At 45.7% G+C, this 17,617-nt stretch overlaps 1 long non-coding RNA gene across 1 annotated transcript; it reads right to left on the bottom strand.

Annotated features, from left to right (window-relative positions):
• Positions 1-6,631: 6,631 nt before the first annotated feature.
• Positions 6,632-17,617, bottom strand: LOC120097430 (uncharacterized). The gene is made up of 4 exons (XR_005494814.2): positions 13,962-17,617; positions 8,940-12,005; positions 8,181-8,259; positions 6,632-7,070 (listed from the first exon to the last, which is right to left on the bottom strand). It is a non-coding gene; the product is annotated as an uncharacterized LOC120097430 (long non-coding RNA).

The following is a 17,617-nucleotide window of genomic DNA, read 5'->3' as shown; positions in this document are numbered from 1 at the left end:
TAGCTGTCTTCAGATACACCAGAAAAGGGCATCAGATCTCATTACAGATGGTTGTGAGCCACCATGTGGTTGCTGGGATTTGAACTCAGGACCTCAGGAAGAGCAGTCAGTGCTCTTAATCACTGAGCCATCTCTCCAGCACCTAGGCTGATCCCCCTTAAGGGATGGTTGGTTTGGTTTCTCCAAACCATTATATAAAAAGACAAATCTATTTTCTTGCCGACTTACTGACCAGCCATTGATAATGGCACTGCCATCAATAGTTATCAGACGCAGTGGAGTGCACCTTCAATCCCAGGTCTCAGGAGGCAGAGGCAGGCAGATCTGTGAGTGTAGGACAGCCTGGTCTACAGAGCAAATTCCAGGATGGGCTAGGTGCATTATTAGCACAGGCCCTTAATCCTAGCCCTACAAAGGCAGAGGCAGGTTAGATCTCTGTGAGCCCAAGCCCAGCCTGGGCTACAACCAAATTTTCCTGCAGCTTTTACAGAAAAATCCACTGCCCTGTCTTACCTCTTATTATCCCGGTTTAGGGTGTAGCATTTATCACAATCCTGGGCTAACATAGCAAATAGTTGTATTTGCTTTGAGTTTCTCAAAAATGACATCACACTATATTTTTCTGTGTCTGGCTGATTCCTATTATTGTCTATGCTGACAATGATAATTCCAATTTTTTTTTCTTTTCACTGTTGAGCAGCATCTATGAATGAATGAATGAATGAATGAATGAATGAATGAGAATGAATCTGCTTTGTTGTCCCATCTTCTTGGCAATGAGCATTGGGTTGTCCTGTCATGGCCCCTGTGATCTCCTTTGTGCCACCACCCTAGCTACCACACACACAGGTCCAAGAGTTCTCCAGGATTTGCCCCTATGAGGGAATAACTATAAACTTCCACTAGAAGGTCACTTACTAAATGGTTGAAGGTAAAGTTGTACCAATTCCCACCGGCAACATGAAGAGTCAGTTCCCTTTAATCCTAACCCGTCCCTAGCTAGGCACGGTGGCTCATGGGTATAACCCCATTGCTTAGGAAACAGAGGCAGAAGGATCAGGAGTTAGAGGCAAACCTGGGCTACACAGAGAATTTGAGGCTATCCTATGCTACATAGCAAGACCCTGTCTCAAAAAAAAAATATTATAGCATTCTCAGAATGGCTGTCATTAAGACAATAAACATTAACAAGTGTCAGTGAGGTGCATGAATAAAGAACTTTGGTCTACTGCTGGCGGAAATTTACGGTAATCCAGCCACTATGGAAACCAGTATGGGAGTTCCTCAGAGACAAAGAATGGTCTTAAGGCTAGAAGGAATGTCTAAATAGGAATAGAGGCTGTATAGTTTGGTGCCAAGCAGGTTCTCAAATTTGTCCCTCATTGCTTCTTGCTACGCACATTGCTTCCGAACTGGCAAAGAGACCTCAGCGTCTGAAGGGGAGTGTGAGTCTTTTTCTTCCCTTGGTTCAGGTGTTTCCTACACTCCCTGTCACCGGGCAGCGGTAGTCACTCATCAGACCCCTTCCTAGCGCATCCTTGACCCCGGAGATAAGGAGGAAACTTCAGTGTCATGTCTGCCAGCCATACACCTACAGCATGACTCTCACCCTTCGAAGCCCCAATCCTCCCTTCTGCAAGAACAACTTCCCAAACACCTCACTCCATCTTTAGATGAGCCTTCATCACGACCGTGTTTGTCTTTCTATTCAAGAGAAATTTATCTTCCGGATGTTTCTCCCTCTACATCACAGTTTCAATGTTCTCTTCCTTCACCACGCACGACATCTCAAGCTCGTTGCGATGACAACATAATTATCTGTTAGGATCAAGCACGACGAACACTTTTTGATTGATATACAGACATTGTACCTAGTAAGGTTTCACAAAGACATTTTCGTGAGTATACAAGGAGCTTCGAGCACGTTCACCCCACACCTTTCTCTTTCTGCTTTCTCCCCCACTCTCTGGTCTCTGGTACCCGTTGTCCTCCTGGACAGTTCTGCGTCTACTCTCATGACATATATAATTTTATGTATCTATATAAAACCTAGGATCTAAAAAATGACTGCGACCACATTCCTTAGCTTCAGTATGTGAATCAGAGACTGCTGGATGCCTAACTCCACTCATATCTTGCTGTTTACCTGGTATCTGAATATAAGAATTAAATAAATAGGGCTGTTGGGGTGGTTCGCTGGCTAAGGGCATTGGCCAAACCCTTGTAAAGGTAGAAGGAGACAATCGACTACACTGACTTCCACACACAGAGTCTCTCTCCTTCTCGCTCTCTCATTCATACACACACACATACACACTACTTAAAATATATTTAAATAACCAGTGCGGCAGTAGTGCACACTGTTAAAATTCTAATGCTCGGGTTGGGATTTAGCTCAGTGGAAGAGCGCTTGCCTAGTAAGCGCAAGGCCCTGGGTTCGGTCCCCAGCTCTGAAAAAAAGAGAAAAAAAAAATTCCAGGGGCTGGGGATTTAGCTCAGTGGTAGAGCGCTTACCTAGGAAGCGCAAGGCCCTGGGTTCGGTCCCCAGCTCCGAAAAAAAGAACCAAAAAAAAAAAAAAATTCCAATGCTCAAGAGACAAAGGCAGATAGATGGTTTCTGAGTTTCAGGCCAGCCAGATCTACACAAGGAGACTGTGTTTCCGTGTGTGTGTGTGTGTGTGTATGTGTGTGTGTGTGTGTGTGTGTGTGTGTACATTCCTTCCTTCCAGACTAGGGAAGGCTAGGGACTAGAAGGCTAGATTAATATAATAGACATATAATATATATTACATATAGTATTTAAAGAAGTGAATGAATGAAGTTTCTTTTAATCTAAACTATTGTTCTTTAGTACTAAGTCCGAAATAAATATTGGGGAAGATGATTTCTATGCCAGGTGGAGAGGTGCTTTCTCTCTGTCCTTTGTTTCAGATAACAGTGTTAAGGTAAGAAATGGCTTTTGAACAAATTGGTGTCTTTGACTGGACAACCACAAAATCCTTGTCTAAGGCTCTCCTGTGTGTGGCAAGTTCCTGCCTCCTGCCCTCTCTGAACACTTTATGCCAGCTGATAGCAAAACGCACTCCGAGCCAAGGCCTCTTTCTGCAGAGAACAAAGTCGTGAATGGTTCCGTTTAAAGCTGAATGATCTATTCAGTCTTCATGCACACTAGACTGAGAGCTGTAGAAGCAGCCCACGAACCCGCCTCAGAGCAGGGAAAGTCTTCTTCCTTACTGTGTGTGTGTGTGTGCGTGTGTATGTATGTGTGAGTGTGTGTGTATGTGTGTATGTGCATATGTGAATGTGCATATGTGTATGTGTGCATGTGCATATATGTGTGCATGTGCATGCATGTGAGTGTGTTCTGCATGTGTGTGCATGTGAGTATGTATATATGTGCATGTGTATGTATGTGTATGTGCTTATATGTGTGTGCTTGTGTAATGTGTACAAGACAAAGGATAACCTCTGATTTAGTCTGACCAGATCTTGCTGGGTTGGGACAGTAAAACCCCAAGCTGGCAACCTTCTTCCCAGACAGGGACATGCTGAGGGAGAGGAACATGGTCGTTTACTTTTACTTAAGGCCTGGAAGGTTAGAGTCTACTCTCCAATTCAGCAGCCCGCACGAGAGGGAGCTGCGAAGTTTCCAGAATAAGAAGGAAATGTGATCCCTCTCACCAGATCTTCTTCACTTCGGGGCTTCAGACACCTTCTCCCTTGTCCAGAACTGTCAGAGCCTACATCCTTTCCCACAAACTCAGTCCTAGAACAGAGCCCTGGGATTTGTGAGGGCTGAGCTTTCCTCTGCTGTCTCAAGAACACAGCCTCAAGTGTCTCCCATCCATCTAGTCCCATCCTCCGTGGTTACCTCCCAGCTTCAGCCAGCCGGCCACACAGTTCACTACCTAACGTTTTGCAGAACAAGTACAGACTCAATTGCATGGTTAAGAAAACAAACAAACAACCCCCAAAGGGGTGGAGAATGACTAAACAAAGAGAAGAAACTGTCTTCCCCTCCTCCTCTGGAAGCTTAATTTGCATTAGATGAGATTTACATAAACCAGGTAAATATCAAATGTATGAGAGCCAATATGTGACACAAAGACTATCGAATTTAGGTAGGTCCTGCTGCATCTGAGCCCAATTCCACCTTTGAGGGAGGAATTTTTAGACGGCATTAGCTTTCCTGAGAGAGAACACAGCTCTAAAACCAGGTGTGCAGAGGAAGAAACACAGAAAGCACGCATGTGTAGTTAGAGACTGTCTCTATGGCTCTGCGTAACAGCAGCCAGGAGGCAGAGCTGTGAGCAACTCCAAGTCTGAAGCCAAAACAAGAAAGCTGGGTGCTGGAGAGATGGCTTATCAGTTAAGAGCAGATACTGCACGCAGGAAACCAGAATGTGGTACCCAGGACCTATCTTCTGGTCCCTCTGGGCATCTCTGTACACACACACGAGTACACACACATAGAAAGAAGAAAAAGTTTGATAAACTAAAACACAAAGAGTCAGGAAACGTCAGCATCAGAAAAGAACATTTAAGACAGAGACCATTCCACGACCAAGACCCCATATTGTCTCACACATTCCGCACACCCATTTGCACAAAGCCCCAACATTCAGAACTCTGTGAAAGTAGGCACAGCACAGCACAGACTGCTTACCCTGCCCTGGGCCATCCCTTCAAAATCATACAGGTTTCTGAAACAGGCTCTTACCCCTGGAATGCTGGGATTACGTATTTGCACCACATCCCTATTGAGAACTGTTTTGTTTTGCTTGAGACGGAGTCTCTTCACATAGCCCTGGCTGTCCTGGAACTAACTATGTAGACAAATTAAATTCATAAAGATCCAGCTGCCTCTGCCTACAGGGTGCAGGGATTAAAGGCGTGAATCACCATGGCTGGCCAACATTTATGCTGTATTATTTATTCTATGTGTATGGGTGTTTTGTCTGTACATGTTAATGCACTGTGTGCGTGCCTCGTTACAGACAGTTATAAGACACTGTGTGGGTGCTGGGACTTGAACCCAGGTCCTCTGGAAGAGCAGGCAGTACTCTTACTGAGCCATGGTTCCAGCCCGAGTTCCACAATTTGAAACCAATACAACAGATGACATCCCCTCTTCTTGAGTTCCTCTACAGGACAGAAATACATAGGCAGCAACTAGCACCTTCTGAAGACTAGAACGGAAGCCTGGCCACACTAGCAGGAGGGACTGTTGCTCTTTGTGGCCCCTGAGGTGCAAGTTAGTGGTTTTCTTTTTTTTTTCGGAGCTGGGGACCGAACCCAGGGCCTTGCGCTTGCTAGGCAAGTGCTCTATCACTGAGCTAAATCCCCAACCCCAAGTTAGTGGTTTTCTAATGAAGGCTTCCATATTCTCCTGCATCCCCAGTGCCACAGGCGTACAGGCTTAGAGTCGAGAGATGCTACTAGAGGGATACCTGTGCCTTGCTTACTGCGAACAACTTTTCAGTTAGTGTGAACTTCAGGTCTGGACTCTGAGGTCTAACGAGGCTACATTTTTGTATATAGAACGTTTTAATCTTACGTTCATTGGTGTTTTGTCTGCATGTATGTCTGTGTGACGGTATCAGATATTGGAGTTACAAACAATTGTAAGCTGCCATGTGGGTGCTGAGAATTGAACCCAGGGCCTCTGGAAGAGCAGCCAGTACTCTTAACCACTGAGCCATCTCTTCAGCCCGGGGCTACTTTCTCTACCAGCTAAGATAGTTGGATTTGCAGTCTTAATGAGCCTTACCTCGAGAAGGCCTGTTAAACTCCAGGCTCTGGAATTTACCACCAGGTCACTTCCGAGATAGTGGATACTCATTCCCAGAGACGCCATTTTGGTCATAGACATAACTTGGGGAACAGCTCTTCGTGTACCCTTGGGAGTCTTGGCTGCAGAGGGAGAGCAAACACTTCCCAGGATGCTGTGGGACTGAGGGACTGTTGTCTGGAGATCATGCAGTCTGTGGAACAGGGTCTAGAGAGCCCCCTCTTGAACTCTACAGTGGCTCAGAGGATCCCTGAGTTAAGCACCTTTCTTCCAGCAGCAACTGAGCCTTCCTGTCATTCATTTGCTTGTATTCTCTCGTCCCCTTTGACCTCTTCCTTCTCTACACCTCCGGTCTTCTCTCTTTCCCATAGAATCACCCTTCCCCTTTATTATGCCACTAGCCCATCTCTGCCTTGCTCCTCCCTCGTGGACCATCTCTCCCTCCTAGCTATCCCCACCCCAAATAGCTCTTATAAATCATGCTCCCCACGCTGCCTGGAGTAGGGTGCAGTCAGCATGACTTATTGGTTAAAAATAAAAGCTCCTGGGAGTTAAGACGACTGACTATACCTGCTGCCATTCCCCCCCAGTTTACCCTGAAATTCCGTAGAAATATGCAAAAAGTTGCTTTTAAAAAACACACCTGTCGGGGTTGGGGATTTAGCTCAGTGGTAGAGCGCTTGCCTAGGAAGCGCAAGGCCCTAGGTTTGGTCCCCAGCTCCGGAACCAAAAAAAAAAAAAAAAAAAAAAAAACCACACCTGTCACAAGGAAGGATTTTGGAGGTCTGAGTCAGAAGATGAGAGGGCAAAGGAACATCTGTCTCCCGGTGCCCTCTAGATTTGCAGCGATTGGAACTCACAAAGTCTAAGACCCTCCATTTTATAGTTTAGGAAATGTGACCCCCAGTGCCTCACTGCTCAACTTGCCCAAGTGACAGAAGAAAAAAAAAAAACAAAAAACAAAAAACGAAAGTACACAGTGCGTGAGGCAGAGCAATGCTCTTCTGGTCTTCAGGGGAATCCTGGAGGTCAACGAAACAAACACTGATCTTGGGTTACTCTGTTTTGGTTAAGACCAGTGGAAATCTCATTTAGATCTTCCAAGAGGCTTGAGAGTTAAAACCAAATGGCTACCTGAAGTAGAAACAAGGCCTGAGCCAGCAACCGCCCAGCCTGCTGCCAGGATGAGACTGTCTGGGTATGTCTTTTACAGTGTTCTCCGATTCACTACTTGTCATCAATACTCTTCCCTGCTGCCACCAACACATGATAATCTGATCTGAAAGAAAAGACAGACAGCATGGGATCTATAGAAACAAACATCATCAAATGTCCTGGCTCCCTTCCCAGGGCCGATGCTGGAGGGGAGAAACCACAGAGCTAGCTGACTCAGCAGGTCTTCCCAGTCTCCATCAAGTCTTGAGGGCTGGACTTGCCGGTCAGGAGCCTGCTGCTACTGAGGGGGAGATGGCCCTCCTGCTCGAAGCTTGGGCACAGTGGCAAACACTGGAGTGTATTCTTTAACGTTCAGCACTTAATTCTTTTAATCACATTTACTGCATGCACTGAAGGGCTGGAGAGATGGCTCGGCAGTTAAAACTGCCCAGTGGCTTGCTTCTGGGGAGGACCCGAGAGTTCCCAGGATCCATGTCACATATGCATAACCCCCTGTAACTTTAGCTGCAGGGCAGGATTTGGTTTCTATGTGCACCTGTATTTATGTGCACACACACACACACACACACACACACACACACACACACACACATACACAAAATAAAAAATTAAAAACAGGGCTGGAGAGATGGCTCAGCGGTTAAGAGCACCCGATTGCTCTTCCAGAGGTCATGAGTTCAATTCCCAGCAACCATATGGTGGCTCACAACCATCTGTAAAGAGATCCGATGCCCTCTTCTGGTGTGTCTGAAGACAGCTACAGTGTACTTACATATAATAAATAAATAAATCTTTAAAAAAAATTAAAAACAAATCTTCACTGCCTATAGTGGTACATGGCTTCAATCCCAGAACTCAGGAAGCAGAGGCAGAGGCAGAGGCAGAGGCAGAGGCAGAGGCAGAGGCAGAGGCAGGAGGAACTCTATGGGTTTGAGGTCAGCCTGGTCTACAGTGAGTTGTAAGTCAGCCAAGATTACATAGTGAGATTCTGTGTTTAAAAAAAAAAAAAAACAATCAAAATAAGCAAACAAAAGAACCTTGGTTTTGGTCATGGTGTTCAGTTCAACTCTAATCTGGGCAACTAGCAACCCCCATTCCCTTCTTAGGAAGGTAAGTTAGGGTTCCAACTACCCAACCTCCCTGGTGTCTTAGAAAGGGAACAAAACATCATGGTCATAGACCAAGCTGCCTTCAAACTCAGAGATCAGTTTACCTCCAGAGTGTTGGTGCCACCATGTCCCGGAAAGCCGATTCTTGAGTCGGAATATTGCCTCTTACTCCTGGACCCAAAACTTTAGGAGACCAAAGCAGATGGAATTAAATGCAGGTGAAGGGAGTGGAAAGAAAAAAGACAAAAATAAACTTGGAGCATACTTGATTTGGAAGAATTTTTCCATTCCCATTCTCCCTGGGCCTATTCATAACAGAGATATGGTTTCTTAAAATACATTTTCTGCACGGGCTGGGTGAGTCTCCTTAAAAAATATTTGCCATATTTTCCCTGGCCCTGCCTCAGATGAACTCATAACTCCTGACCGGAACCTCCAATAAGACCAGCTGGACTTGAGCAGCTGGAGTGACCCTGAAACCTAGTTACGGGGTACAGATCCTGACCCATAGGTGTCAGATTCCAGTGGGATTTTTTTTTTAAAGTGTCTGTATGATATACAAGCATGTATGAATGGATACATGTTGGGCACATATGTGTAAGTGTTTATACACAGTGTTTGTGTCTCTCTGTGTGTGTAGGCCTGAGGCAGACTCAAAGATTGACAGTGTGAGCATTTCACCTGGTCCTCTGGTCTGTCTCCTGGGATCTGTTCTCTCTGCCTCCACAGGGATTACACGCAGGCCACTACACCTACCCAGTGCATGTGTGGATTCTTGGGATCTGAACTCTTTATCCACTAAGCCATCTTCCCAGCCCCTCAATAATTTTTCTGTCAACCCACTTGGCCCCCTCAACACTTACATGCATTGTGTGTGTGTGCCCTGTGTTCCCAACAAACACACCCAGTCACTGGATCGGACTGAATAGAGCTGGTATGAATTCAAGCAGGCTAGCACCAAGTGCTCTTCAATATACTGCTCCAGCTGCTCACCATTCTTTTTTGCTTAGTTGATACTTTTTTTTTTTCAATAATTAGTTTTAAAGAGAAACCAACCAGTTCTCAATCCCTGCTTCAGGCATGTTAATTGAGAGCAGCCTCTTTTCCTGTAGCGAAGGCTTTGTAGTCAGTCTGTTTGGATGTGGAGCCTTGCTTCTGTGCCTTGCCTTGCCTTGCTATTTAGCCTCTGGAAGGCTCAGTCTTCTCACCTGTGAAATGGGAGTTGATCACAGTCCCTGCCTTCTCGATGTAGGATTAAATGAGAGAACTACACTGCTGCTTCCTTGTTTTGCCAGTTCATAGTGGACACGGACAAACATGAGCCTCAAAAGCCAAACCAAACCAAACAAACAACCACACACACAGGCTCAAGCACAGAAGATGATGCAGAAGCCAGGGGCTGCCAGCCCCCCTCCAACGTCCCTTCATTTTCCTACCAGCCTCTCCAGCATCACTGCAGAGCCCAAGCCCAGTCTTTGAAAAGAAGCTCAATTCCAACCACAGCAAGCAGCCAGATCTAGGGAGGGGGTGGGGCTTGGGGGAGGGCAGTAAGAAGCAATCGAAGATACTGTTGAAACACAAAACGAAATAAGACTTTTAACAAACAGGCCCATGAAGTTAAGAAGTAGGAGAGAAATAAAAGAAACTCCACAAACCATATTTTCAAAAGAGGTTAGAATCGATTCACGCTAGTCCCAAAATTTGAAGTTAATGTTTTTCTGTCATCCTCAGGTATTTTACTGTGTAAGGAGGAAGATAAAGAAGGACCGGATCACTCAACAGGAGTGGAAGTCACAGACTGAAGATGTAAATCACATCCAAGACTGTAAAGCAGTTAAGAATGCTCACTATCCTTGCTGAGGAACTGAATTCTATCCCAGAAACAATCAGGTGGTTTCCCATCTCTTTCCCGTCAGGTAAGGGACAATTTAGAAGGACTGCTGCTATCCAAATGGATACCCGACAGGCCATTTTCCATGATTTCTCTTCTTGCCTAAATATAAAACCCATACCATTTACCTTAGTCAGGGTTTTTATTGCTGTGATGAAACACCCTGACCAAAAGCAAGTTGGGCAGGAAAGGGTTTATCTGGCTCACACTTCCACATTGTAAAGTCCATCACTGAAGAAAGTCAGGACAGGAACTCAAACAGGGAAGGGACCTGGAGGTGGGAGCTGATGCAGAGGCCATGGAGGAGTGTGGCTTACTGGCTTGTTCAACCTGTCTTCTTATAGAACCCAGGACCACCAGCCCAGTGATGGCACCACCCACAATTGGCTGGACCCACTCCCGTCAATCACTAATTAAGAAAATGAGTAGCCCCAGCTGTTCTGGAACTCATTCTGTAGACTAAGTTGGCCTTGAAATCAGAGATTTGCCTGCCTCTCGATAAAAGGCATGTACCACCATGGCCTGGCATGGAAACGTTTTTTCTCAGCTGAGGTTCCCTCCTTACAGATGACTCTAATTCCAGATGACAGACAATTGATTCCTTGTAAAATTGACACACAAACATGATACTGTTAAACCATAACCTTTTCTTTCTTGTTTATCCCCAATATCACACATGGACATCAACAACACAATATAAAACATTTTACAAACTGAAAAAATACTCATGGTCTTTACAAATTCAAACACATTAGAACTCAGTCTTTAAAAAAAAAAAATCCAAAGTTTCAATAGTGGCCTTTAATCCCAGAACTCAGGAGGCAGAGGCAGGCAGAGTGAGCCTGGTTTACACAGCGAGTTCCAGGACAGCCAGGGCTACACACAGAAACCCTGTCTCAAATAAAGAAGGAAGCAAAATAAGATAAAAAAAACCAACCAAACCAAAAAGAAAAAAAAAACAAAAACAAAAACAAAAAAAAACAACAACCAAACCCCCCCAAAAAAAAACAAAAACAAAAACAAAATCTAAAATCCCATTTAAAGCTACAACAAAAAAAGCAGTCTCTCAACTGTGAGCTTCTGTAAAATAAAAAATAAGTTAATACTTTCTTATTTTATAAGGGAACCAGAGCACAGCTACAATCAGATCAAAACAAAAGACAAACTCCAAACTGTGTATCTAACTCAATGTCCAATTATCTGGATTCATCATGGTATTCTGGGCTCCACCAAGGGACTTGGGTCCCTTTTCCAGCTCTGGCCTCTGCAGCACACACAGCTGTCTTCTAAGTTCTGGTCAGCTTTATTCTGCTGCTGCTGTTCTTGGTGGTCATCTTATGGTACTGGCATCTTCAATATATTGGAGACTTCTGCAACAATTGGACTATGCTACACTTTTACCACTTTTACCTCTCCTGGCCTCCCACAGTGCCGAGCCTCAGCTGCTCTCCATGACCTCTTCATGCCTTCAAAACCCATATAACTGGGAGGTTCTTACGATACAGAGTTCAGCTTCCAGCGCGAAGATACAGGTTTGGTTGCCTCTTGAACACAGCTTCTGTGTGCTGACCCTGAGGAAACACTTCCCGGATTTCACTTCAGTGATGCTGGTCTCTTCTTAATCCTTGCTAATTCCTTAACTGCAGCTAACCAGCACCAATTGTCCCAGTAAACCAAAGGTTTTACTCCAGTGGTTCTAGTCTCATGGTATCCACAGCTAATTTGTGAGGCCCAGTTAACCAGAACCACAGATTCTCAACTCAAAAATACCAAACATACCCTGTAAGTCTTTAAGCGACTCTCAAACTTCCGTCTGGAATTCACGACCCAGGCTTCCATTGTCTGCAGGGCTTTCAACATTCTTCCAAGCTCCTACAGAACAGCTCACCAAGCTTTGAATTCTCTCTCAATGGCTTTTCTAGCCCAAAGTTCCAAAGTCCTTCCACAATCCTCCCAACAGTTAGGTCTGTCACAGCGATACTCCACTATCCTGGTATCAACTTCTTAGGGTTTCTGTTGCTGTGATAAAACACCATGACTAAAACCAAATTGGGGGAGGAAAGGACTTTTTAGCATACACATCATTCAAGAAAGTTAGGACAGGAATTCAAACAGGCAGGAACCTGGAGGCAGGTACCGATTATAAAAGCCAAGGAGGAGCGCTGCTTACTGGCTTGTTTCCCATGGCTTGCTCATGCTGCAGCCCAGGGATGACTCCACCCACAATGGGCTGGGCCCTCCTCCCCCATCAATCGCTCATTAAGAAGACATCCTACAGCTGGATCCATTTTCTCAAATGAGGCTCCCTTCTTTCGGTTGACTCTAGCTTGTCTCAAGTTGACATAAGACTAGCCAGGATCCCATTCAATGTAGGCTTAGAGGGCTTGTTTTGATTCATTTTGTTTGTTGTGTTGCACGTGTGTGGTCCATGTTTGTGTGTATGCACACGAGTGCTTGCAGTTCTGCATGTACGTATGTGCATATTCAGAAGCCATATGCTAATGACATGTCCTCCTCAATCACTGTCCCTCTCGGTTTTTTAATTTTTTAATTTTTATTTATTATTATTATTATTTATTATTATTATTATTATTATTATTTTGGTGAAGAGGCCTCTGACTGAACCTGGAGTTCAAGGCCAGTTAGCCCCAGGAATCCTGTTCTCTGGTTTCCCAGCACAAGGATTAGAAGGCAGCTTTCTCAACCTAGCTTTGTATGTGACTGTGAGTTCCAGGTCAGCCAGAACTACACAGTGAGATTCTGCCTTAAAAACATTAATTAATGGGTTCGGTCCCCGGCTCCGAAAAAAAGAAAAGAAAAAAACATTAATTAATTAAAATTAATAAAGAGGACGGGTGCTGGTACTGCATGCCTTTAATCCCAGCATTCTGGAGGCAGAAGCAGGTGAATCTCTGAGCTTGAGGCCAGCCTGGTCTACACAGTTAGGACAGCCAGGGATAAATAGAAAAACCCAGTCTCAAAAATCCAAAATAAATAAATAAATAAATAAATAAATAAATAAATAAATAAATAAGTTGTCACATCCCCGAAGGTAACCATTAGTAGTTTAGTTAACAGATTACCCTTTTGTTTCAATAGAAAGGGGGAAAAATGGTTAGGAGAAATTATGAATATATAGTAAGATTTTCTAAGTTGTTTAAAGTTACATTTTATTTCATTTCTTTTTAGGTTTATCTATTTTATTTTATGTACCTGTTTTCCTTCATGTATGTATGTGTAACAGGTATGTACCGGTGCCATTGGAAGTCAGAAGAAGGGTATGAGGTCCCCTGGATCTAGCGTTATGGGTGGCTTTAAGCCATCATGTGGGTACCAGGATTTGAGCTCAGATACTCTGCAAGAGCAACAAATGCCCTTAACCACTGAGCCATCTCTCCAGCTATTAAAATTATGTATTAGTGTGCATGCATGGTTTTGCACGCGCGCGTGCACGCGTGCGTGCATGTGTGTGTGTGTGTGTGTGTGTGTGTGTGCTGTATGTATATGCCTATGCAGTGTATGGGCACATATGTATCACAGTATTGTAGTTAGGGCTTCTATTACTGTAATAAAAGCCATGAATATAAATTACTTGGGGAGAAGAGGGTTTATTTCATTTTACCCCTCCAGGTAGCCCATCAGTGAAGAAATTCAGAGAGGGCTTGCTCGGCTTGCTTTCTTATAGCCCCAGGAACACCAGCCTAGGGGTGGCACTGTACACAGTGAGCTGGGCCCGCCCACAACAGTCATCAATCAAGAAAATATACCACAAGCTTGCCTACAGGCCAATCTGGTGGGGGATTTTCTCAATTGAGGTTTCCTCTTCCAAAATGACTCTAGCTTGTACCAAGCTGACATAAAACTAGCCAGCACACACCACATACTTATAGAGGATAGAGGACAACAGGCAGGGGTTAATTCTTAATTATCGGGAGGGTTCTGGGGGTCGAATTTAAGTCATCAAGCATAGCAGCATCACAGCCAGTATCTTTACCTGCTAAGCAATAATACCATTGGCTCCCGTGGTAGTTTGAATATGCTTGACCTATCGCTTTTAGGAGGTGTGGTCTTGCTGGAGGAGGTGTGGTCTTGTTGGAGGAGGTGTGGTCTTGTTGGAGGAGGTGTGGTCTTGTTGGAGGAGGTGTGGCCTTGTTGGAGGAACTGTGTCACTGTGGGATGGCTTTGAGACACTCTTCCTAACAACGTGGGAGCCAGTGTTAGCAGCCTTCAGATGCTCCTCCTGCACCATGCCTGCTTGGACGGTGCCATGCTCCCGCCTTGGCGATACCAGATTGAACCTCTGAACCTGTAAGCCAGACCAATTAAATGTTGTCCTTATTAGAGTTGCCTTGGTCATGGTGTCTGTTCACAGCAGTAACAGCCTAACCTAGACATACTCTAAAGCATCCGTCCCACTAGTCACTTAGTCCATCGGTTTTGTGAGGTTCTTTCCAGACATTCTAGATGAACAAACATGTTAGTCTTGCGTACCTAAGGCCTCGACATCCACAGATTGAGTCTAGAGTGCGAGATATTTTTAAAAGTTGTGTCTGCTGAACATGCCCAAACCTTTCTCTTTCCATCATTCCCTAAACAATGCGGTATAACAATATTTACACCGCATTTATATCATATTGGGGGACTATCGGTAATTTACAGATGCTTTGACATAGAGGAAGAAGTGCGCTGTTGTGCACACATCCATTTTATGTAAGGCAGCCCAGCATGCTTGGATTTTGGGTATCTACAATTTTGGTGTCCACGGGAAGGTAAAAATAACGGTCACAGCATTGCTGGTGAGGGAAAACCACTGAAGTCAGCGTGCATGTCCATTTTCTGACTAGTCCACAGGGAACTTGAAAAATAGACCATGTACATCCACATTTCAAAACCGGGCATCCTCCTTCGGAGGATCGGTTTCCAGTACTGTGTCAGGCAGCTCACAACGTCCTGAAAGTCCAGATTCAAGGGGTCCAACACCCTCTTCTATCCACACAGACACACACACACACACACACACACACACACACACACACACACACAAATAAGTAAATAAATAAATAACCTTTAAGAAAGGAATAAGAAAGATCATTAATTATTACCTAATTGGAAGGGAATAAACGTGATTCTTCATACCGTGACTGTAATCTTGTGTTAAGAAAATAGACACTCACATAGATACACATAAATATAGTTCACCTAATAATTATTCTTATACAAAAACATCTGTGTAATAATCTCTTAGAAAAGAATTACCAGAGCCAGATGTTTATGGTTTGGTTTTTTTTTTTCTTTTTTTTTTTTATTTCTTCTTCTTTCCTCCTCCCTTCTTAAAGACAGGGTTTCATGCTGGCCTAAAACTCACCAAGGCAGGAGGATGACCCTGGACTATTGATCCTCCTACCAGCATCCCTGGAGCATTAGGGATCCTTTCTGTATTGCTGTGGATCAAACCCAGGGATAGGTATATACTAGGCAAACACTCTCCTGTATCTATCTGATTTCTCTCCATCTCCTGCTTTTTAGTTCTCCACGTTACCTCCACCTCTCCCAGTATCACCAAAAGTTCTTAGCCTCCTAGCAGAAATTGTTTGCAACTCGGGTGGAATCCACTTCAAAGTTCAATCCTCAAGTGTCTCAGCCTAAGCCTGGATCTTTGATCTTTGTCCCTAGGCAGAAGCCTTAGAACTCATCCACCCCCACCCCCCCACCCCCAGGGCTTCTCAGAAATGCAAATTGTTTGCTCTGTCACCTCTCTAGTCTCTTGGCCTTGGATGAATTGTTGGCTTTAACTGGGAAAAGTTTGTAAGTTGGAGGAAGGGAAACTTTGGAAAGTCCTGAAGAAAAAACAGGACAAGTGGCCAACCTGCCTTCAGCTAGCATTCTGAGGGGAGGTGGAAAACCAGACCGAGGTTGTATAGTGCGACTGAGGTTTGTATAAACCTCCTTTTCCACACATGTTTTTGTTTTCTTCCTGTTTCCCAGCAAAACCCGTAACAAGGGGGGGGGGCTGCTTATCTTGGGGTGCCAAAAGGAAGGGCGGCAAGTGTGGAAAATATCCTTTTCTGCCGCCGCTGTTGGAGAAAGCAATTTCAACAGGGGTGTAGGCAGAGAGTAGATAGTAAAGCCATACAGAATCTAGAAAGTAGGCTCCAAAAGAGATGGCTTGGGTCAAAACAAAGTTCCTGGGCTAACGGAATGACTAAGGCTGAACTTACTGTGTGCTTAGGCACCAGGCCGGCCGCGTTGTTGCAGTATCTCATTTAATCCTTTCAACGGCCTTAAGAAATTACTCTTGGGATCGTCAAGGTACCATCGTGGAAACGGAACTGACAAGGGAACTGGCAAGAACACAGGCAGGAAGGCGTGGCAGGTCCGGAACCCACACTCAAAAGTGACCCAATGTCAACTTAACCCATCCTCCGATGTTTCTCAGAGCCTGCTTCTTCCACTATCCCAGGTGAGTCTGTATGTTTGCTTGGCGTCTCTCAAAAATGCAAGCATACTCTTCCTTTCCTTATCTGTTCTCTTGGAGTCAAAGCCTGACACAGATGTCCTCCGGCTCCAAGAATGAATGTGGCAGTTCCCTTTCCCGCTCGCAGCATACAGAACGAACCGAAACGTTATTTACAAAAACACCATGCCAAACAAGATTCTCCCCCCTCCCTCCCTCCCTCCCTCTCTCCCTCCTTCCCTGATGCTGTACTAGGAACAGTCAGGGGTCACCAAATGGCGGCCAGATGGTAACTGGCTGCTGTCCCTAACTCCAGGAGCCTGGGGCAAAAGGCACAAGCGGCCCACCTGCTACCCAGGGCCTGTGAACCAGCCACTTTTTCACGGAGAGCCAAAGCAGTTCTCAGCTCATGCATCCCCCTCCTGCGACGGCTCTCCCAGCTAGCCCGGCCGGTTCCCAGATTTCCAGGGACTCCAGCCGGCTGGGCTTGGTGGACCTGGGAGCCCATCCTCTGCTTCCTCTCTCCCAACCAGAGAGCACTGATGGCCTGAGCGGGAGGGGGTGCTCGGCCGTGGTGGGCACAGTTGATTCCTGGCTTTACAGAATTCTCCTGCCTTCCTGCTAGAACCGGCGAGGCAGAGGAAAGGCTCTGCAGCCGTATTCCTAAACAAAGAAGGCAGCCAGGGCTTTGGGGAGAGCTCCGTTTCCCTTACTTGTATTCAGCACCGCTCCCCTCCTCCCACCGAGCCCAGAGGCGGCAGGCCCCCTGGTTATCTCTGGTCCTGGAGCGCAAGGGCCTTTGTCTCCCCCTCTGCCGACCTACCGGCAAGGCGAGGGGCCTACAAACCCTTCCTGAACTTCCCAGCTCTTTGTTATCTCAGAGGGAAGATTACATTTCCCCGTAAAGAGACAACTGCCAGGCGCCTTCGCCCTCCGAGCAGGCCCAGGGCCCCGCCGCGGTCGCCCCACCCTGTGGCCTGCGGCGTCCCGGAGTTGCCCCGGGAGCCCCGGCTCAAGAAGGGCTGCGGCTCTACAAGAGCCGGGCTTGAGTGCCGCGGCCCGGAACAACGCTGCGAGGCGGGGAAAGCAGGCTTCCTGCCTGGATCTGGGAAGCACTGTCTCCTCTGGGGCTGTCACCTTCTCCAGTCCAGCCTCTCTAGCTGTTTCCGGGAGAGCAGGTGGACAGCTAGCAACTT

This window comes from Rattus norvegicus, chromosome 16, assembly GCF_036323735.1.
Source record: "Rattus norvegicus strain BN/NHsdMcwi chromosome 16, GRCr8, whole genome shotgun sequence".
NCBI classification, from domain to species: domain Eukaryota; kingdom Metazoa; phylum Chordata; class Mammalia; order Rodentia; family Muridae; genus Rattus; species Rattus norvegicus.
The sequence above is the reverse complement of the archived record's forward strand: the minus strand, read 5'-3'. Positions and strand labels throughout refer to the sequence as shown.